We start from the raw sequence: 24,346 nt of genomic DNA, 5'->3' as shown, positions 1-24,346 counted from the left end.
AGGGGGTTTGACGCTCCCAAGCTAGTCGTATTGTTAGTGAGAAAATTCTCCCCCCCCCCCCCCCCCTCATCTCTCTCAAGGCATTAAATGTGTCTTATATAGAGGAAAGGGGACGGCATACTGGGAGCTTGACATGTTTGCCACGTGCCCCCCATGCATAGAAGAGGTTGTGAGCGTCACCGATATGTTCATGTGCAAAATGATTCCTAATGTATAATATTAGGATGTGATCGGATATGGCAAGTTTTACTATATTTATCCGCTAACTGCGGTAGGTTGTCTGTTCGGGACAAACGTTCAGAGCGTGAAGGTTGGGAATTTCGCCCAAGCTTCGGGCACGCTATGCAGCAACTAATAATGTTGGCCAAATAAACTTGCACCTTGGCCCGGGTCAGGTCGGACCCAGATGAGGTCAGATAAGGGATATTCCCTATCAAGTAGCCCCCAGTCCGTGCCCCGAGGGCTATTTACTTCTAAGGGGTTCAGACTGCATAATCCGACCATAACTAGTATTTAAAAATTTCCTGGCAGGGTCGAGCTCAAGTGCAGTGCGGGCCTACAGTGGACCGCTATGATCACCACCCACGTCACGTCCGTCGCCACGTGCCACTTCTTGGCTATATGCCTGGGGATCCGTTCCAAAATTTTGAAACTTACATCCCCATTACTCTTATAAATAAGCCATAGTAATTGTAACACCCCTAAAATTTAAAACTTTGAATGCTTATGAAATAAAGGTGATTCTATCATTAAATCTCAAAACAAAGCATAACTAAACATAATTGTTGGGGTGCTATGCCACGTCTGAGCTGGAGAACTCAGACGCACAGGCTAAACTATCTAAACAACATAAATCCTCAAATCAATGTTAAGTACATCATCATGGCACGTAGGCCGATAAGGAACTAACTAGCTAAACCTCGGATCTTCTAGCGCGCTCCGGAGCTACTCATCTGTGCCTGAAAGCCAAATATATCTGTTCAGCGAATAATGCTGGTAACCTTCTCCAACGCGTTGAAATACAATATATATATATATATATATATATATATATATATATATATATATATATATATATATATATATATATATATATATATATATATATATATATATATATATATATATATATATAAGAAAAACCATTTTGAAGCCGGAATACATATATACTTATGAAACTCTAATTTAAAACCGAGAATAGACTCAACAAGCAATGGTAGACACATTCATCAGTATTCAATCAATGTCACAAGACTGTTTCATATCAATCATATCAGTATTCAATCATTATTTCAATCAGGTATACACATTTGGTGGTGTCGCAGGACCAATCGCATGCCCATACATGAGGGTCAGCGCATATAGCTCTGACATGGCCTCGAAGCACCCTGCCTTGTACCGCAGCACAAGGGGATTGATCGCTACCAATCGATGAACCGCAACTCATTTATAACGTTTGATCGCAACCAAGCAGTGGACCGCAGCCCGAATAGTATGTATATCTGATCGCAACCAGATTATGGACCGCAGCCCTATATATATATATATATATATATATATATATATATATATATATATATATATATATATATATATTATACCCGTCCGATCGCAACCGGCTGGGTTAACAGCCGATGGTTCTCAACCCATCCAACTGCCTGTATAGCCAATTGATCGCAACCAATTGGGATATCATGCACAAATAACACATAGCCAAGCACATGCAACCCACATTAACATATAAGGAGGGGGAAATCATACATATATAACCTATGCGTGGTCAACCACATTACTAGAGATACGCCTAAGGGGTTCATGCTCCTTTCTCCTAGGTCCACGGGATACCAATTCGACTAGCATGTAATACACAAGACTCTCTTATCCTACAAACGGTACTCGAAACGTCAAACAAGACTCAAGCACGACAAACGGAGTCCAATGGGACACCACGGGACACGGGGAAACATCAAACGGGGAAAACCACCACGTTCCACACTGGAATTCCAGCGGGTGGAGGGCCACCCGCCGGCAGCACATCACGAGGCAGCGGGTGCCCGGCGGGCAGGCGACTGCCCGCCGGCTGCCCGCTGCCAGGCGGTCCCATGGTGCAGCGGGTAGGTGGCGGGTACCCCTGCCCCCACCTACCCCCCACTGACTCTTATGTAATAATTCAGTCCCGGGATCCCTTGTGGAACCCGAAACCATGTCCAAACACATTTAAACACAAACGACGACACCACGTAATCAAGTAATGGATTAAAACCAAGAATCACATTAAATACGTCCTAACACGACTTCTAAACATGCCAAGAATCAATGCCCGATCATGCAAAATACCACCCAAACATACCAAGAATAACACAATACGAAATCCACGTTTTGACCCTAGGGCTCTAGTCATAATTAAAACACAAGATCATTGATATAATTTATCTTAGAATCAAGAACATCAAGATTATCACATAAGTATCAAGATTAGCATATAAACATCAAGATCATCTCATAAACATCAAGATTATCTCATAATCATCATATCAATCTCAAGAAAAACCTTATCAAGATGCAAACACGGAATCATATATCGAAGGAGCCAATGAAGGAGATTATAGCAAGGAAAATAGATTTTGTTGAGACATGGGTTACCTCTTAGCCTTAATTAGAATCCTTGGCTACTAAGGTTCTTTCTCTAAGATCTCCTCTTCGTGATTTCTCCTACGTTTGGTGATAGGTGAATTCTTAGGAATTCTTGTTTGGTGAAATCTATTGTGGTGTGATTTCTAGGTGCCTCCTAGGTGCTTATATATACGTAAGAGTCCTAACTAGGGTCTGAATGGTAAGGATCTACTTATTCTATTCCTTATAGGACTAAGGATTTGGTTTAGGGATAAGGGTCCATGATCCATGGTGGGTCCTTCTTAATTAATTAAGGGAATTCAATTCTCTTTTAATGGTAAGAAGTTAAATAATTAGTTCGAGTTAGAGGCCGTAACACGGGGTGTTACAGTAATGGCCTAAGTCTTCAGCTTTCTTAGTGTGAGTTTGAGAGCTTCCCAACCTGAAAGTAGAAGGACTTTCTCAAGTCGAGCAGAGACCAACGCCTTTTCGATCACCTTTCTCAGTAAGTCCTCATTGCTTAATTTAATTTTTCTTTTTGTATTTGCATTTAATTTGTTTGGTTAGCCTCCTGTGCTAAATGTCCTCCCCTCCTAAAGGAGGAATTATGTCGAACTCGAACAACCAAAATGTCACAATACAAGATTACGAAGATGAAATGGAGGTCAAGTCATTCTTCATGCCGTCATATGACTCGACGATTCGCTAGGTCGAGGAATTCTCGGAAGTCCAGGTCTTATCCCTGAGCGCAGCGCTGATAGGACCATCAGGAGGTCAACAACCCATGCTAATCCCAACCTCGACGGAACAGAGCCTTCCACCTGGGTAAACCCATCATCAACTCGAACTAACTCGAGCCCTTTTACTTCCCGAGTAGTCACCATTTCCTTAACTCCCCGAGTGGCCGAGGGCCCATCCCTTCAGATTCGAACCCCCACCTTAGCCAGTTGGAGGCAAAATTTTTTGAGTAGTGATACCGTGGAAACCTTCCTCCCTCTTCTCACTCTTGTCGAGCTCTAAAGCCTTTCCAGCCTTATAGATTTCCAGGCCCAATACGACGCTTGTAGAAGCTTGCATCCTGGCTTGTTTTCCCCGGATATGCGCTCGGCATAACATCCTGTGAACTGTCAAGCTCTTCCGCTTCCTTTTTTCCGTCTTAGCCCTTCCATCTCGCCATGGAGGCGGCTTTCTACTGATCTAGTCAAAGGTCTCGTCATGCAGTATAACCAACCTTCCCGACAAACATACCTACCCGGCCCCAAATACATGGCATAAGCTGTTATAACTAAAATTTGGTTGATTACAAAAATACCCTTGTTATTTCTTTATATCCTTCAACACCCCCCCCCCCTCCCCGCCGTAAGTTGGAGCATGAATGTCATGAATGCCCAGCTTAGAATAGAAGGTTTCAAAAGATGGCTTTGGCAAGGCTTTGGTGAAGCCATCAGCAATTTGTTTATGGGATGAGATGGGCAGCAGCTTGATTAGCCCTTCATTGACCTTTTGTTTGACAATGTGACAGTCAATTTCTATGTGTTTGGTGCGTTCGTGGAAAACATGGTTTTCCCCTATGGCAATGGCTGATTGGCTGTCACAAAATAGAGGAGTTGCAGCATCAAATTTCACACCCAAGTCTGCCAGCAGGTAGTGTAGCCATTGAATCTCACACACACAGTTGAGGCTAGGGCTCTATATTCAGCTTCAGAAGAGGACCTTGACACAGTGGCTTGCTTCTTAGTCTTCCAAGAGATCAAATTATCTCCAAGGTATATACAAAAGCCAGTGATAGATTTCCTGGATTCAACACAATTTGCCCAATCAGAATCAGAAAACTCCTGTAATTTGAGTTAGGAATTGGCATGATAGAATATTCCTTTCCCTGGAGACCCTTTGAGGTATCTAAGCACCCTATGAGCTGCAATAAGGTGAGTACTGGTAGGACTGTCAACAAATTGGCTTAGTTGCTGAACAGCATGTGAAATATTTGGTCTTGTGTTTGTTAAATATAATAGTTTACAAATCACTCTTCTGTAAACTTCAGGATTGTCAAGAGGAGTTCCTTCTGAGCTAGTTAGCTTCAAACCTGTTGTGGCTGGAGTGTTTGCAAGTTTGGCTTCTATGAAACCATTCTCCTTGAGGATCTCTAAAGTGTATTTCCTCTGAAATAAGCTAATGCCTTCAGTAGTTCTGAATGCCTCAATTCCCAAAAAGTAGTTTAGATGACCAAGGTCTTTAATTTTGAATGATTTGTCTAGAAACTGTTTCAGCTCATTAATCTGTGAAGGAGATATGCTAGCTATCAAAATGTCATCCACATAAATAAGTAGGGCAGTGAATGAACTTCCTGATGATTTTGTGAACAATGAGGGGTCTGTTGTGGATTGCTGGAAGCCAACATCTTGCAAGGCTGAAGTTAATTTTGCATTCCACTGCCTGCTAGCCTGTTTCAGCCCATATAGTGACCTTAGCAATCTGCAAACCTGTCTTGGTTTGTCAGTGTTAAAACCAGGGGGTGGAACTATGTAAACTTCCTCCTCTAAGTCTCCATAGAGGAAGGCATTATTAATGTCAAGCTATTGGATATCTCATCCTTTAGTAACAGCCACAGCTAGGAAGGTCCTTATTGTAGTCATCCTAGCAACAGGTGAAAAAGTCTCAGTGTAGTCCACCCCTAGTTGCTGAGTGTATCCCTTGGCCACAAGTCTTGCCTTATATCTCTCTATTGAGCCATCAGCCTTATGTTTCACCTTAAAAACCCACTTGCATCCAATTGGGATCTTACCAACTGGGAGATCTGTCAACACCCTAGTGTTATTAGAAACCAATGTTTCTATTTCAACTGTCATTGCTTTCCTCCATGATTCATCCTGAACTGCTTCCCCATAGGATTGTGGCTCTTGTGTTGCTAGAATGGATGATGCACATATCCTATGATTTAAAGGCATAGACTCATAGGATATGACCTTGTCTAAAGAGTGTGGAGAAGTCCTCATGTGTGTACAATAATAATCTTGTAATTTTGTGGGGATGTTCCTTGCCCTTTCAGATCTTCTGAGTTGCTGCTGTATTTTTGGCTACTGGCTGGTGTGTCCTTCTTGAGGGCTCTCTTCCATTTCTGCCCCACTACTCAATTCATTGTTCAGCCCATTGTTACTGTCAATGGCAAGTTGTTCATAAGGGCTATGACTTGCTACATGATCTGCTGTGCGAATTGAAACATTGGGGCTATAATATGCTGCATGTAGTGTGACATTGGGGCTATAGTTATTTGAAGAACTCTCTGGGGCTCTCATTGGTAACACATCTGGATCAGTGGGAATCAGAGGTAATGTAGGATTAAACCATTGAGTCTGAGAGGATGTAAGCCTGGTTGCTGAGGCCCCTTCTTTGAGGGATATATGTCCTCATAGTGTTGGACATCCCTAGATACAAAAACACAACTGTCGGTAAGATCATATAGTATATAACCCTTTACATTAGCTGGGAACCCCCCAAAAAATGCACTTTTTGGCCCTCGGCATTATCTTATTCCTTCCTTGTGGAGCTGAGGAACCAAAACATAGACAGCCAATGGTCCTGAAATGGTTATAGTCTACAGACCGATCAAACAGGAGCTCATAAGGTGATTTCCACTATAGGTGGGAGTAGGCAACCTGTTAATGAGATATGTGGCATGTAACACACAATGACTCCAAAACTCCAGAGGTACCCCAGATTGGAACCTAAGTGCCCTAGCAACATTTAGAATGTGTTGATGTTTTCTCTCTGCAACTCCATTTTGTTGGGGTGTGTTAACACAAGATTTTTGATGTACAATTCCTTTCTCACTAAAAAAGGAGGTCATAAAAAACTCAGTTCCATTATCAGATCTCACCACTTTAATCTTTGCTGAGAATTGTGTGTCAACATAATTGTAAAAGTTCTGAAACAAGCCTTTGACTTTTGACTTGTTTCTCATCAAATGTATCCATGTGAATCTGCTACAATCATCAACAATGTTTAGGAAGTAGTGTTCCCCTTTTAAGGAGGCTACTGCAAAGGGTCCCCACACATCCATATGGATCAAATCAAAACATTTTGCAGACCTAGTATTACTGACAGGAAACACATATTTCTTCTGCTTGGCAAAATGGCATATGTCACAAGCAAAATTTTGAGGTTTATGAAACTGTACACATTTTATTCAATTCAAAGTGTGAATCTTCTCTATGGGATAATGCCCCAATCTATTATGCCACATATGAAGAGTCAAATTGTTACACTGATTACTAATCTCAACACAGTGTTTTTTCTTGACAGGAGGTTGATTAAGCAGATAGAGCCCATCCTTTTCTTTAGCAAAACAATCCACCATCCCATGAAGGCCCTGAATGTCACAAGAATCAGTACTCATGACAAGTGTACAACCACTCTGTTTTTTCAACTTGCTAGCAGAGATTATGTTAAAGGTAAAGGATGGAATATATAAGACATTTTTCAGTAGCAGATTGGGAAGGAACCTAACTTCCCCCATGTGTGTAACCTGTACAGTTTCTCCATTTGGTAATTTCACATATATATCATTGATTGGGTGGCAATTTTCAACATAATCTAAGGAGCATGTGATATGGTCAGTGGCTCCTGAATCCAAGATCCACATAGTATGGCAATTTAAAACATCATAAATGTGAGGATTTGAGAGATACTTGCCTTCTTTTGAATTATTCGACAATTTTGTGAAGTTTGGCCTCACCCCAGTGTTATTTATTGTGACTGCAGCACTATTGGAGGCTTGATTCCCTTGATTCTCACCTTGCAGGAGAAATAACAACCTTTTAAACTGGTCAGGTGAAAGCCCTATGTCACCAACTTGATTAACAAAAGGGTTAAAGTTCTGTTGAGTGTCTTGATTTTGCCTGTTCTTGGACTTGTATCCTTGCACCCATCCGGGGGAGATACCCATGCTTCTTATAGCATTTCTCTATGGTATGATCATTCATTCCACAGTATGTGCATTTGACACATTCTTACCTCCTGCTGCATTAGTGAATTTCTTCTTGTTGTTTGAGGCTGTCATAGCCACAACATTTTCATCATCTGTTACTTGATTCTGAAGAACATTAGCTTGCACAACCTCGCTGTTTCTATTGTTTGTGGTACCATTAAGTTTCCTTTCTAGCTTCAAAGTCATATTTAGGACCTTTTCCATAGTCGGAAGATGATCCATGACTAAAACACCTGATTTTATAGTTTTGAAGTCATCATTTAATCCCTCCAGAAACCTAATAACCTGCTCCTCCTCCATGTCCTTTCGTATTTTGGCCATGAGGGAGCATGCGCATCTAGGTACGCACTCGCAAACAGGTAAAGGCCTTACTGCATTCAATTTCTTCCATAGAGCATTACATTTTGTAATTACTCGTTAATAGACATATTACCTTGCAGATTTTTATAGATCTCATTTTGAATCTCTACAATCTTGTGAGAATCTGCCTAGGAGTATCTTTTCCTTAGGGCGTTCCAGATGTCCTCTGCTAATTCGAAATACAAGACACTCTTAGCAATGGTAGGGTTTAGGGATCTCATGATCCACGAACAAACGATGTCATTTGACCTCTTCCAGACGGTAAATTTTGGATCGGATTCACCTAGAGTTCGAATTAAGTCACTTACGAATCCAAACTTGTTTTTCACCCCTAGCGCCAGCTTCATGTACCTGCTCTAGGTAGCATAATTGGATTCGGACAGAGGAGGTGACACCAACACTAAGTTCGGATTCTCTATGACGTGTAGATACATCGGATCGTTGATTTCATCCACTCGATGCATCGGATTCTGATTCGCATAGACCTGACTGGCCGGAGTTGAGGCTCCTGCTGTATTTCTGGTGGAGTTCTCGTTGCCGGCTTCACGATCTGTGCTTACCACGGCGGCGTAGCTGTGATGTAACTCTGATACCATGTTGGAATCAGTAGCTTAGCTCACAGTCAATTACATAACATGAGTTGAAGGAATCAGAACTTGAAATTTAATTGAAAAATGGTGCATTGTATTCTTGTCATGATAGGTACAGTAGAAGGCATTATATATGAAGCCACAAAAAGGAGGGAAGGAAGAAGCGGTTATAACCGAAATTTGGTTGATTACAAAAATACCCTTGCTATTTCTTTATATCCTTCAACATATATGTTAATTGTCCTACTCTTTCTCTGTTTGTTAGCCTTAGACTGAGCTTGTATTCTATTGTAATTTCCCTTGGAAATATGATGTGTAGCTATATATATTTCTGTTGCATGTATTCTTTGTTGGAAAAATTAGCTTAAAATGGCATAAAATGGCATATTAAGTGGCTATTTTGTGGTACAATTATCAGTGGGGTCCACTTCCGATTTGGGTCGGGTCAAAGTGGATTCGGATTCTTCGTAGTAAGACGAAGAGATTGATATATTGTACGCTCAAAACGGATAATGGGTGAATGAGATATTGATTCTCAAAGTAGACCCATTTAAGTTGGGAAATGAAGGGAAAATGTAGGACTTTGTCCCACATTGGTTTGGAAACAAGATTTGCCCCCCTTATATACATGAGCTCTTTTCAAGCTTGTAGAATTGTATAGCATAGAGGCTTTCTCGCGCGCGGGGGGGGGGGGGGGGTGCAAATCAAAATCCAGCTAGAGGACATGAAAAAGGCTTGAAATCAAGCCCGAGCTCGCGTGCGCCGGCACCTGCGGGCACGAATGTCGTCCGGAAATGGGCTGGCCTTGCGGGCTAAGTTATGCCTAACTTCGGTATCATTTTCCAACTGATATGAGAGCACCTACTCTCGTGCTACAGAGGAGCAAGAGAGGAGGTTGTGGTGCACCGAGAGCACAACTCTCGTGCATCTGTGACCTACTCTCGTGCTACAGAGGAGCAAGAGAGGCTGTGGTGCACCGAGAGCACAACTCTCGTGCATTCTGTGACCACGAGAGTGGTGCACTCTCGGGTTGCACCACAGTGCACACGAGAGATGTACTCTCGTGTTGCTGGTCCGCGTGCTCTCGTGTGAACCTGCACCCCAACGGTCTGAAACCCGAAAGTTCAGCCTGTTGTACAGATTAAACTCATCTGTTACGGAATTAATACTGTTTTAATTCCAATTTTAAATTCTGAGTTTAATCCTACTTAGTGGGTGACCGTTACAGGTGTTATACAATTGGTTTAATACCAATTAAAGGCCATGTTGAATGCTATCCCTTCCAACATCCCTATATAAAGAGAGGTAGAGCAGTAGCTTTTCACACAGTACAAAAAACGAAAGGAATTCCAGTAGCTTTCAGCTTCCCAAAACTCTACTTCTACTCTCTTCTTTACCAACTAGTGTTCTCTACTTTGCTTTGTTTGCCGGGTTCCTTGTTTAGGTGCTTAAACAAGGAATCGTAGCACGTTTTATCCTGGGAAACCTAGGCTACAACGCTCCTAGCACTTATGGGAGGTAGAAAATAAGGTTTTAAGGAAAAGAAACTTGTGTTCGAACTTGTGCTAAATCCTTTACCCAAACACTCAACCTTTTCCTTCCCTGTTTTCCTGTTTTCCCATATAATATTAATCTTTCCGTAGGATTATTATTATTTTGGGATTTTCAACCATATTACCCAACAATCTTAAAACCTTATTTGTCCGTTTCCCGTTGGTTGTTTATCTCTAATTTCCTAGAAGAAATGGAGAATCCAGTTCTGCCAGCTCTCGGGGAGGAGAATGTTGTTGAGAACAACAGTGGTGGGAATGGCAATAATGTTGCTAATTCCCAGGCTACACCAGTGAATGTTGGTTCACAAGATGGTGGGAGCACCGAGGGATATATTCCCAAGACTCGGGTACCTACGGTACCGAGTGGTTCGGCCGAAAGACCGGAGAAGTTCACCGGTAGTGGATCGAACTTCAAGAGGTGGCAGCAAAAGATGCTGTTCTACCTGGCAACTCTCGGCTTGGCGAGATTCTTGACCGAGACGGTTCCCGAATTAAGGGAACAAGATGCCCAATCCGTGATGGCAGTTGGCTATTGGAAGGATTCGGACTTCCTATGCCGAAACTACATCCTGAATGGATTATGTGATGCGTTATACGATGTATATCGCAAGATTGGCACAGCGAAAGCGCTGTGGGAAGCTTTGGATCATAAATACCGAAGTGAGGATGCCGGCGCAAAGAAATTTGTGGTTGGCCGATTCCTTGACTTCAAAATGGTTGATTCCAAAACCGTGCTAAGTCAGGTTGAAGATTTACAACTAATCTTTGATGAAATCCGTGACGAAGGCATGACGTTGAGTGAAGCCTTCCTAGTGGGATCTGTTATCCACTTGCTGCCTCCAGGGTGGAAAGACTTCAAGAACTACCTTAAGCATAAGCGAAAGGAAATGAACCTGGAGGACCTGATCCAGCGACTCCGAATTGAGGAGGGGAACAGGACAAATGACGGGAGAAATTCTGTCACTATTGGTGCTAAAGCCAATGTTGTGGAGCATGCTAAAAACTCCAAGAAGAACAAGAAGGACAAGCAAAAGCTAGGTCCGAAAGGAGGCATTACCAAGAAGAAATTTCATGGAAAATGCTTCAATTGTGGCAAGACTGGCCACAAGTCCTCTGAATGCAAAGTTCCAAAGAAGAAGAACAAGAGTTCTGAAGCCAACATGGTTGAGGAAAGCAATCAGAAGGAGGTCGAGATTAGCCTTTCGGCTATGGTGACCGAGGTGAACCTCGTGGACTCTAACCCACGAGAGTGGTTCATCGACACTGGTGCAACAAGGCACTTGTGTTGCAACCGAGAAATGTTCAACACCTTTGAGACCGTTGAGGGCGAGAAGGTTTGGATGGGAAACTCTGCTCAGTCTGCTGTGGAAGGCGTGGGCAAGGTGGTTCTGAAGATAACTTCCGGGAAGGAACTGACGTTGAACAACGTGCTGTATGTTCCAGAGCTGAGGAAGAATCTGGTGTCTGGCTCACTGTTGAACAAGCATGGCTTTCGCATGGTGTTCGAGTCAGACAAGGTTGTTTTGTCTAAGTTAGGAATGTTTGTAGGCAAAGGTTATGTAACTGATGGGCTTTTTAAGCTCAATGTAATGCCTATTATCATGAATAAGAGCAAAGTTAATTCCGTTTACTTGCTTGAGTCTTCCAATTTGTGGCATGGTAGACTAGGTCACATTAATTATAATTCTATACGTAGATTAATTAACATGGACCATATTCCTAATTTTCAAATTAACACAAATAACAAATGTGAAATTTGTGTTGAGGCAAAATTAACGAAAGTACCTTTCAAATCGGTTGAAAGGGAAACTGAACCACTAGAATTAATCCATAGTGATTTGTGTGATTTTAGATCGATACAAACGAGAGGTGGTAATAAATATTTTATCACGTTTATTGACGATAGCACACGTTATTGCTATGTGTATTTGCTTAAAAGCAAAGACGAAGCCTTGGAAAAATTCATTCTCTATAAGAATGAAGTTGAAAACCAACTTAATTGTAAGATTAAGAAAGTTAAAAGCGATCGAGGTGGTGAGTACGAAGCACCTATTGGTGACTTCTGTGCGAGTGTAGGTATAATACACGAGCGTACTGCACCTTACTCACCTCAATCGAACGGTGTTGCCGAACGAAAGAATCGTACATTGAAAGATATGATGAATGCGATGCTTATAAGTTCGGGCCTACCTCAAGACGCGTGGGGTGAGGCTATTTTGACAAGTAATTACCTTTTAAATAAGGTACCCCACAAGAAGCTTGATAAGACTCCTTATGAGCTGTGGAATGGTTGGAAACCTTCCTACCAGTACCTGAAAGTGTGGGGGTGTCTTGCCAAGGTTTTGGTGCCAACACCTAAGAAAGTAAAGATAGGTCCTAAGACAGTGGACTGTATCTTTATTGGCTATGCACATAATAGTAGTGCTTATCGGTTCTTAGTACACGAGTCCCATAATCCGGACGTACACGAGAACACGATAATAGAATCAAGGAATGCATCTTTCTTTGAAAATGTATTTCCTTGTAGGTCCAATGAGGGACCAAGTTCATCAAAACGAACATTTGACGAAGCTATGGATAATGATAGTGGGGAATCCGAGAGAGAACCCGAGCTCGAGCCAAGACGCAGTAAGCGGGCGAGAGTTGGAAAATCATTCGGTCCTGATTTTCTAACTTACTTGTTGGAGTACGATTCGAGTACTCTAACTTGTTTATTAGAAAATGAGCCCGATTTTCTATCTTGTTTGATAGAAAACGAGCCTCGGACGTACGGAGAAGCCGTGACTTCTACAGAAGGACCAATGTGGAAAGAGGCTATTAAAAGTGAAGTGGATTCTATTTTACAGAATCACACTTTGGGAACTTGTTGATCTTCCCCCGGGTAGTAAACCCTTAGGATCCAAGTGGGTCTTTAAAAGGAAGATGAAACCCGATGGTTCCATCGAGAAGTATAAGGCTAGGCTTGTAATCAAGGGTTACAGGCAACGCGAGGGCCTTGATTACTTCGACACGTATTCTCCCGTGACGAGAATAAATTCCATTAGAGTGATACTTGCTATAGCCGCGCTGCGGAATTTGGAAGTTCATCAAATGGACGTTAAAACCGCTTTCCTAAATGGCGAACTAGATGAGGAAATCTATATGGAACAACCCGAAGGGTTCGTGGTTCCGGGCCAAGAAAGGAAAGTGTGTAAGTTGGTTAAATCGCTATATGGTTTAAAACAAGCGCCTAAGCAATGGCACGAGAAGTTTGACCATGCGATGTTGACTAATGGATTTAAAATAAACGAAAGTGACAAATGTGTCTACGTTAAAGAAACGATAGACGGTTATGTCATTCTTTGTTTATACGTAGATGACATGCTCATCGTTGGTAGTAACGATCGGATGATCAAGTCTACCAAAAACATGTTAAATGCGAGATTTGACATGAAGGATATGGGTTTGGCTGATTTAATCCTCGGGATTAGAATCATTAGAAGACCTGATGGTCTGGTGTTAAGCCAATCACATTATATTGATAAAATCCTTGAAAAATTTAACAAGGATAATCATCAAGGGACTAGGACGCCATTAGATCGAAGCGTTCATCTAACCAAGAACCACGGGGAGTGTATTTCTCAAGTAGAATATGCTCGGGTTATTGGTAGTTTGATGTATCTAATGAGCTGCACTAGGCCGGATATTGCCTTTGCGGTTAGTAAACTCAGTAGATATACGAGTAACCCCGGTGCCATGCACTGGACGGCAATAGTGAAGGTTCTGAAATACTTAAGGTATACTCGAGACCTTGGACTGCACTATGGGAGATATCCTGCTGTACTTGAAGGGTATAGCGACGCTAGCTGGATATCTGATATTAAGGACTCTAAGTCCACGAGTGGCTACGTGTTTACACTAGCCGGTGCAGCCGTTGCATGGAAATCCTCTAAACAGACCGTGATAGCTAGATCCACGATGGAATCTGAGCTGATAGCCTTGGACAAATGTTGTGAAGAGGCTGAATGGCTACGCCATTTTTTAGAGGATATTCCAAATTGGGAAAGACCTGTACCTCCAATGTGTGTGCATTGCGATAGTCAAGCTGCAATTGGACGAGTACAGAATCATATGTATAATGGTAAGTCTAGACATGTGCGTCGTAGACATAATACCATTAGACAACTTCTCACAACTGGTGTTGTCTCGATTGACTACGTAAAGTCAGAAGACAATATAGCGGATCCGCTAACCAAAGGGTTATGTAGAGTAGCTGTGGAGAAGTTGAGACGAGGAATGGGTCTAAAGCCCTTGGTATAAAGTTCTATAGTGGACACCCAACCTAGCTGGCACCTAGGTTCAATGGGACAACTAAATTATGGAACGGAGCGTGTCACTGTGGGGGTCTCGGATTCCCTACCACTCCTCGTTAGAAACAGTGGCTCCCGCACAAGGTTAGCATGTTAAATGCTTTAGTGATTCGAATGTCGGTTGACATATGTGAGTATGCGGGATACTCGGGAAAGAATCACCTATGTGAGAGAGAAGTGAGGGTCGCTTCAAAGGAGAATTGACGGGCACAATTCTTCACAAACTCTTGCAGAACCAGGAATGGTGACCCACGACCAAAATGGGCACAATCATGAGAACAAAGCATGGTTGGGAGGCTCCTGTGTGAGATATGTCATCGTCTACACAAACGGCAGTCGGTTCAAAGACATCACGTTCTACCGTACAGTCAGTAGAGTAAATGTATCTTCACGAGGGAAGGTTCAAAGGGTGTGACCCTACCTATCCTATGCAGGGATCGACCGTTGAACACAGTTGTTTCCGTTTTAAAACTACCCCGAAAATCAATTTTCATTCATGTGGGGGATTGTTGGAAAAATTAGCTTAAAATGGCATATTAAGTGGCTATTTTGTGGTACAATTATCAGTGGGGTCCACTTCCGATTTGGGTCGGGTCAAAGTGGATTCGGATTCTTCGTAGTAAGACGAAGAGATTGATATATTGTACGCTCAAAACGGATAATGGGTGAATGAGATATTGATTCTCAAAGTAGACCCATTTAAGTTGGGAAATGAAGGGAAAATGTAGGACTTTGTCCCACATTGGTTTGGAAACAAGATTTGCCCCCCTTATATACATGAGCTCTTTTCAAGCTTGTAGAATTGTATAGCATAGAGGTTCTCTCGCGCGGGGGGGGGGGGGGGGGGGGGGGGTTGCAAATCAAAATCCAGAGGACATGAAAAAGGCTTGAAATCAAGCCCGAGCTCGCGTGCGCGGGCACGAATGTCGTCCGGAAATGGGCTGGCCGGTGCACAACTCTCGTGCATCTGTGACCTACTCTCGTGCTACAGAGGAGCAAGAGAGGCTGTGGTGCACCGAGAGCACAACTCTCGTGCATTCTGTGACCACGAGAGTGGTGCACTCTCGGGTTGCACCACAGTGCACACGAGAGATGTACTCTCGTGTTGCTGGTCCGCCCACGCTGTGCTCTCGTGCATTCTGTGACCACGAGAGTGGTGCACTCTCGGGTTGCACCACAGTGCACACGAGAGATGTACTCTCGTGTTGCTGGTCCGCGTGCTCTCGTGTGAACCTGCACCCCAACGGTCTGAAACCCGAAAGTTCAGCCTGTTGTACAGATTAAACTCATCTGTTACGGAACTAATACTGTTTTAATTCCAATTTTAAATTCTGAGTTTAATCCTACTTAGTGGGTGACCGTTACAGGTGTTATACAATTGGTTTAATACCAATTAAAGGCCATGTTGAATGCTATCCCTTCCAACATCCCTATATAAAGAGAGGTAGAGCAGTAGCTTTTCACACAGTACAAAAAACGAAAGGAATTCCAGTAGCTTTCAGCTTCCCAAAACTCTGCTTCTACTCTCTTCTTTACCAACTAGTGTTCTCTACTTTGCTTTGTTTGCCGGGTTCCTTGTTTAGGTGCTTAAACAAGGAATCGTAGCACGTTTTATCCTGGGAAACCTAGGCTACAACGCTCCTAGCACTTGTGGGAGGTAGCAAATAAGGTTTTAAGGAAAAGAAACTTGTGTTCGAACTCGTGCTAAATCCTTTACCCAAACACTCAACCTTTTCCTTCCCTGTTTTCCTGTTTTCCCATATAATATTAATCTTTCCGTAGGATTATTATTATTTTGGGATTTTCAACCATATTACCCAACATTCTTCACTCTAAATATACAATTTGATTCAAGACTTCACAGTGCCCACAAATCCGCAATAACAAAAAAAATAGTAAACATTTTTTAAATTTGTAGTTTCCAAATTAACTGAAAGAAAATTAACAGATGCATGCATTACCATTAATTAATATTATAGCTTAGCAATTGAAATAAAGTTTGTAAACAAAAGGAGAAACAGCTTTTGATTTGTAGACCCCTTAAATTATATTTTGAGGCACGAAGTAAGATCAGGTTGCGATCTTTTCTTTCTTACTTTTTTTACTACAACACTACATTCGCATCCAAAAACCCTTTTTTTTTTACTTTTACTTTTGCTTTTTGAAGTGTAATTATTGTAAATAATTATATACCTAATGTATAAACTTTTTTTTTACACTTAATAAGGTGGCGCTCATCAGATAATTCATAACTAATTAACGAGTATAAATAATTTTTAGTATCATGTCAAGAAATTTTTTTTTTTTTTTAAAATTATTACTAGTGAAAATAACACTTTTCTTATTTTAATGGGCTAATGGCTAAATTACATTTGCATAATAGCTATAAAATGGTGTGTTATTAATCTCTTAAAAATGGCATGCAATAACGCATGTTAATCAGCTATGTGTTCTATTATAAGCAAACAAAGGATTATATACTTAATATGCACATAAAAAGAATGCCTGAAATTGATTTATGGATATTCAGAATGTATATATGTACTTAATTGGAATATTATGCAATTGCCAAGAACCTTGTGCTTAGATGGTACCTCTATGACATGGTGGAGTATTAACTCTTTGGGCTGCAACATATAGAAAAAGTATAGAACAGATACTTAAAAAAATATTATGCATTGGATTCGTGTGTGTCACACATACTTGGGTATAAACACAACCAGGTGCATCGAACAGTTGGCTTAGTATCCACAAGGTTTCAAATTCGAGCATGTAGGAATTGTCTATTGGTCTCCTTGGTATGATTTACATTCTTGTAATCTTTGGCTAGTTAGAATCACAAGGCACATAGATATCTTGCAACACAATTGTTATACCATGGACCAGGGTCCACATTGCATTATGGACCTTGGTTCAAAAATTATGTGTCTACAACTAACATATTATGTGTCTCCCGTTAACAGATAATGTGCATGTAAATAAATTGAAGGCACATAATATGTTAACTACAGGCACATAATATGCACATATTATGTGTTTGCAATTAATATATTATATGTTTGTAGTTAAGATATTATATGCTTATCTAAAAACATAATAAGCCTTAATTAAGGTTATATCCTTGATTTATGTCTCTCTTTTTGTATGCAAATAAATGTGTACATTTTACTTTAAATGTTGTACATTCCAATGTTATTAGACAAAACTACCCTTACACCGTTATAACACCATTAGTTTTTAATTTTAACATTGATAACACATCATTATTACCATACATCTATATCTATCATATCTTTTTTCTATTTTTTAATTATCATTTTATTAAAATCATTATATATTAATTTAATACTTAATTATATTTTAATTAAATTTCTATGAATGATAAATTATATATGTGTGTGTACAAAATACATATATTATTTGTGTATATATAATTCAAATTATAATTTTTTAATTATTTGTATTTATTAATGTTTTAATATTGGGCATGAATTTTCGCACATCGCGCGTACAAAATGCTAGTAGTTAAGATATGTATTATTTATAAACAAATAATCTGTTAACTACATATAAATAATAAATAATAAAGACGCATAATATGAATGTCATTTTGGATTTGAGTTCACTATGGCAGTATTCAATGTGAACCCTGGCCTTTCCCTTCTAACATAACTAGAGATTTTAGTCTTTTAGGTCCAAGTCAGGCTTGTATTTTAACGCTATCACATTACTATCTCTTGCTGTCAACATAACTAATAATTTAACTAATAACTACTGCTCATGACTCTGTGGTCTAGTAGCATGAAGTGATTACATTTTTTTGTGTAAAATACGAGATGGTCTGAGTCTTTCTCTATTTGTTTATGGGTCCAGGTTCACCCGACTAATCTCCTTCGCTTCGGGGGGCACGGGAGCTGGCCCAAGGAGAATCGTCACTTGTGGAAATTGAATCCGAGTTATCCCAAAATTTTCTCCACAAACAGAGCTCATTTACCACTTGAGATACTTTGTTGGGTTCAAGTAACTACATTGTAACAGAGTCAGTAGTATTCAAAAATTGTAATGTGCTTTCTTTATTTATTCATTTGAACTTATTAAAAGTTAAACTTACAAACATGATAATGCCCCAATTGCATGCTGGATGCATGTATTAGGATAATATGCTTCCTTTCAACATATAAATTTCATATGGGTGGCCTCAACATCGGATTAACATTACGGCATTAACTAAACCTTTAACATATATATGTTATTTTATATTTAATAATAAGATTCAAAATTTAACATTTTATAAATTTTTACAGTATCTAAACAATTCTTATATTTAGGAGCACCAAATTAGTACATATAAATAAAATGTACAAATAATGCTCGCGCTATCAATGTTATGTGATATATATACACACACAACCTAATTAAACCAAATATACCCCTTTATTAGAGCATCTCCCATGGATTATTTATTTATTTTTTTTTTTTTTTTGTATGCTTTTTGGCTGATTTGACACAAAGAGAAGATGGTTATGTAGGAAGAGAAAGAATGAAAGGGTTATATATGGCTAAAATGCTGTTTTTTTTAGGAGAATAAACAATTACTTTGTGATTTGGTGACATCTTTGTTATCTTTTGAAACGAAAAGTTGTTTAAGTCACATTCCAATTAATGGTTAAACAAAATCAATCAATAGTAATGCTCATTTTCTTTTCATTCTGTTTTAAAAAGTGTTGGATGCAAAAAATTTTAAAAAAGGAATAAGGGTAATAAGCTATCGAACTGCACATGATAATGCAATTAAGTCACTGAATTTAAAAAATTAACAATTAGGTCCCTAAAGTAATCAATCTTAAACGTACAATTCTTCTAATTTGTAGGTTTTCAACAAGTCAACATGTCATCCTCCCAAATTAATTATTTTTTAAAAATAAAGTTTAAAAATTAATTATTTAAAAAAAAAAAACAACCGGCCGGAAACCAAGAAACCTTCTTCGTCTCCGGCTGGTTTCTTCGTCTCTTCTTCTTCTCCATGGCCGGATAATTTAAGTATTAATTTTTAAAAAAATAATTAATAATTAATTTGGGAGATGACCTGTTGACATGTTGGAAATCTTCAAATTGAAAAAATTATTTGAAATTGGTTAGTTTAGGAACCCAATTGTTAATTTTTTAGGTTCAGTAACCTAATTGCATTATTGTGTGCAGTTTAATGGCCTATTTGACCCTTATTCCTTAAAAAAATAATATTAAAAAAATAAAAAATAAAAATCAATCCTCAATGGTAATGCTCTTAAAAGAACAATGCGAGAATGTATTATATATTGGTAATAAATGAAAACAAGCAATGATTTGATTTTATTGCCAATACACCGTACCCATGGTACATACACATCTCATATATACACAAACATTACAACGCAACTACAAGTAGTCTTTCCATATATATATATATGTATCTCATGTATACATCTTCATGCCAAATGCACTTATAATTTATAAACAAACCAAACTAACTACAAACAAACACAAATCTCAAACAAGAATGTGCCACGCCAATATATATTTATATACACACAAAATATTATACATTACCTATATAAGATAGATAGATGGTCTCATACAAATTAAACCCTACTAATCTGAAGATCCTAGCTAATTAAGCAAGGAAATCCATGATGAGGTGAGGCCAGCATAATCTTTAACAGTGAACCCAATCTTTTCAAACTTACCTTTCTCATCATTCTCCCTGAACTTGACATACTGGGAGCAAACAAAGGGGCTGTAAAATCTCGTATTTCCTTTGCCCACCACTTCATCAGGAGCTGAGATGAGCTTCTCATCCTCAAAGCACCAGAAGAAAGCTAGAGAGAAACGGTTGACAAGCTTCTTCTTCAACACCACCCGGTGCTCAGATGATCTGAACCGCTCGTTGCTCCAAGCCTGCAACATGTCCCCAATGTTCACCACAAGGGTTCCTTCACGGGGGATGATATCAACCCACTTCCCATTATATATCTTCCTTTGATCTTACTTGTAGCCCGCCCAGTTCGTCTTGGTACGCGATGGTTATGCAGCTCATATCTGTGTGCATTCCGAGACCCTCAACTTCACCACCTTCCAGGGATTCTGGTGGGGTGTAGTTGTTTATTCTCAAGTATCCATGGCAGTTGCTGAATTCAGAGTCGTAGTATTTCTTCTCAAGGCTTTCTCCCAGGCTCATCAACACTGTTTTCATGATTAACTTTGACAGCTCCGTCATTTTGCTCCCATATTCTTTCATCACCAGACTACACATCAGAAAAAGGGGAAAGAAAATGTTAATGATGGCCGGATCGGAGTCCAGTGAAAGGCCAAGTTCAGCACTAGAGGATTATTGGTCGGAGATCTGAAGTTAGGGCTAAATCTAGCTAACTAGCACCTTGCATCTCGAAAATGTACGTCAGGAAATAAATTTAATTTGCACCTTTGCTACGGGCTAGCTTTTGGCATGGTGGCAAATTCTTGAAATAATTGTACAGTTAAGACTGACAGGTGCGGGGATTATTGAGCAGATACTAGTAAAGGTCAAGTCCAGCACCAAAGTGGCTAGAAGATTGTTGGACGGAGGCCTGAAGGATCATTGTTCAACACTCGGTCTCTAGAAAATGTTGTGGTTAAGAAAATAAAGTTGCGTTTTCGCTACCCGCTATAATTTTTGACGTAATGGTGAACTCTTTTAAACTGTACTGGTAGATGGGGGAGGAATTATGGGGCAGAGGATATTGAAAAGCTAAGTCCAGTATTAAGTGGCTAAGAAATTGTTAGACGCAGGCCTGAAAAACTAAGTCTAGCACAATACCTTTTGAAAATGTAATATTACAAAAAAAAATAAGTTGTATCTTTGCTATGGGCTTGGCTTGATCCTAACACTTAACAACAAACTAACTGAGATGTGAAAGGAGCATATATATATATATATTTATATATATACCTGAATTCTGTGTCATTTTCACCAAGAAGGACATCTACAGAAGTCTGGGCAGAGGACAGAAAGTCAGGTCCAGAAACTTTGAGGCTCTCAAAAAAGGGAGATGCTATGAAATGAGGGGTGTAAGTTCTTAGGGATGAAAAGGGGCCCAGTTTGAGCTTAGTATCTGGAGGGAGGTTGAAGAGGTTACTGGATAAGGAATGGATTTTTTCATAAAGATGTTTGGAGATTCCATGATTGGAAACATGAAAGAATCCCCAATCCTTACAGGCTGAAGCAAGAGCAGACAGAGAATGAGGATTTAGGGGCTGGGATATATCCAGGACAGGGAGTTGTATAGGTTCCTGCAAGGATTCCAAAATCATTTTCTAGGTAGGATATGATATGATAGGGTAAATGATTTGTTTCACTAGGTTGGGCTAGCTACTAGCTACTCCATCAATTCTTTTATAGGCATCTAAAGCCCCTTTAATTTGCGATGCCCCTTTAATTTGCCTACAAAGTTACAGTTTTCATTCACTGTAGTTTTATGTCTCCATCACTCACTAGATACATGTAATCATGCAGCACATTTCCTATATATATATATATATATATATATATATATATATATATATATATATATATATATATATTTTTTTTTTTTTTTTTTTTTTTTTTTTGAAAACAGCACATTTCCTATATGGACTTCTACAAATGATAAAATCCCGGAATAAGAATTTCATTTCAGAAATACATTTATAATATATACTCCATCCGTCCTATTTTATGTGTCGAGTTTGGTTAACGAGGTTGGATTAAAGTTATTTATAATTTAATTTTTATAATATTAAGTTTAGAATTAGTATGCAAAATTTATATATATAGAGTATATTAAAAATAATATTAAATACATAGTAAATAGTAATAAAAACAATCAAAAAAAGAAAGAGTTGGTTTGACCAATAAAGAGAAAAGAGTCAAATAGGCCCTTAAACTTTATCTCAAAAGTCAATTAGATCCATTTAACTTTAAAAATGTTCAATTAAACACTCAAACATGTTAAATTGGGTCAATAAAGCCTAAAAACCGATAAATGACATGTTATTACAGATCATTTCAATTTGGATAACCGGTGACGAATTTCGACCACCGACGACAAAATCCGGCCACCGGCAACAAAATCCGGCCGTCCGGTCGTCTTCCACTAGAGAAGACGACCGGACAGCCGGCGGCAGGCGGCCGTCTAGTCGTCTTCTCCATTGGAGAAGACGGCCAGATCTGGATCGTCTTCTCCAATGGAGAAGATGACCAGACCAAATCTGGCCTGGTCGTCTTCTCTACTGGAGAACACGGCAGACGGCCGCCTGCCGGCTTCTCCATCTGTCCATTCGTCTTCTCCAGTGGAAGACGACAGGACGGCCAGAAATTGTCGTCGGTGGCCGGAATTCGTCACCGGTGGCCGGAATTGAAATGACCTGTAATAACAAGTCATTTACTGATTTTTGAGTTTCATTGACCCAATTTAACATGTCTGAGTATTTAATTGAACCTTTTTAAAGTTTAGGGGCCTAATTGACCTTTGGGGTAAAGTTTAGGGGCTTATTTGACCCTTTTTTCGACCAATAAATAATAAGTTGGACAGGTCAAATGTGATAGATGGAGTAATTGTTAGTGCAAAATTAAGCTATTAATTAATATCTCTTTAAAAGTTGACATATGTTGGACCAAAGAGGTATATATATATATATATATATATATATATATATATATATATGAGTGAGAATCAACCTTAACTAGCGAACTTTTGAATGATTGCACCGCTACCGCTCCTACACATGTATGGAGGACCTTGCGGTGTAATCATATATTAAATGTGGTGCAGTCCTTCAGATGAAAACTGGTGAACCAAGTCAAATGCTATTCCAGCTGAACTAGGTTTTATAGCTTACTGGTAGCGATGTGATGTAGTATTTTGGCTATATAAACTTTGTTTAGTTGAATTGGATAATATTGCTGTGTATTGAATGTTTGTTTGGAAATGAAACTTAGGTTATTTGAATTGAATATTTCTGTGTATATAATTTTTGGAAATGAAACTTTTTTTAGTTCAATATGGATAATGGTAAGTCACTCCTGCCATGAGGATATCCATGAATAAAGATCAATATAATATATATACCCAAGCTATATGTAGATTCATTTCACTAGCAAGCTATGCAGATTAATCCATGAATAACGATCAATATATAAACCCAATAAATAAGGTCATTCATTTATTGGCAAAATGTCAATCAAAACATTGTTTAGTTTGTATAATTGCCAAACAAAGCACCTTTGTACATTTGCATTTCAAAGTTCTCCAAAATACCAAAGTTTGCCAAACAAAGCACCTATGTACATATGAAAAAGATGCACACCAAAAGTTAGTTATACTTGAAATCATATGATCACTAAGTCAATTGTCTAACCAAATGCTGTTTGTTGACTTTGTGATACTAACACATGAGTTATTATATTGCCAATAATCAGAGTTAAAGCAGAGACAAAGTCATTTGATTGGGAACCAAAAGTTGAATAATTAGTTTTTTTTTTTTTTTTTTTTTTTTTGAAGAGGAATAATTAGTTATTGACCACTACCTAATTTCTTAAACAAACCATTTTTGGATATGATGGCAGACATTTAATTGCTTGTCCATAAACAGAAACCCACTAGCAAATCCAATATCTAAAGTGACTCTCCATACGAATCTCCACTTATTAAAGTCAACAAATGCCCAATTAAGATGACTAGGGGAAAATAACAATTATAATTAATATAATAATTTATATTAGAGAATTGGGTTCATGAATGGAAATTGCTAGATCAGATAGAAAAAAGTTTATCTCGAAAAATGTATCTATAATATCAATTTTCTATACCCAGCATCACGGCACACAGTGCATTGTGCGCTCCG

General features: G+C 39.3%; 1 pseudogene; it reads right to left on the bottom strand.

Annotated features, from left to right (window-relative positions):
• Nucleotides 1-1,532: 1,532 nt before the first annotated feature.
• Nucleotides 1,533-21,815, bottom strand: LOC109171602 (annotated as a pseudogene).
• Between the last annotated feature and the right edge of the window lie 2,531 nt (nt 21,816-24,346).

This window comes from Ipomoea nil, unplaced genomic scaffold, assembly GCF_001879475.1.
Source record: "Ipomoea nil cultivar Tokyo-kokei standard unplaced genomic scaffold, Asagao_1.1 scaffold0322, whole genome shotgun sequence".
Lineage (NCBI taxonomy): Eukaryota > Viridiplantae > Streptophyta > Magnoliopsida > Solanales > Convolvulaceae > Ipomoea > Ipomoea nil.
Note: the sequence above shows the minus strand (reverse complement) of the source record. Positions and strands in the feature narration are given on the sequence as shown.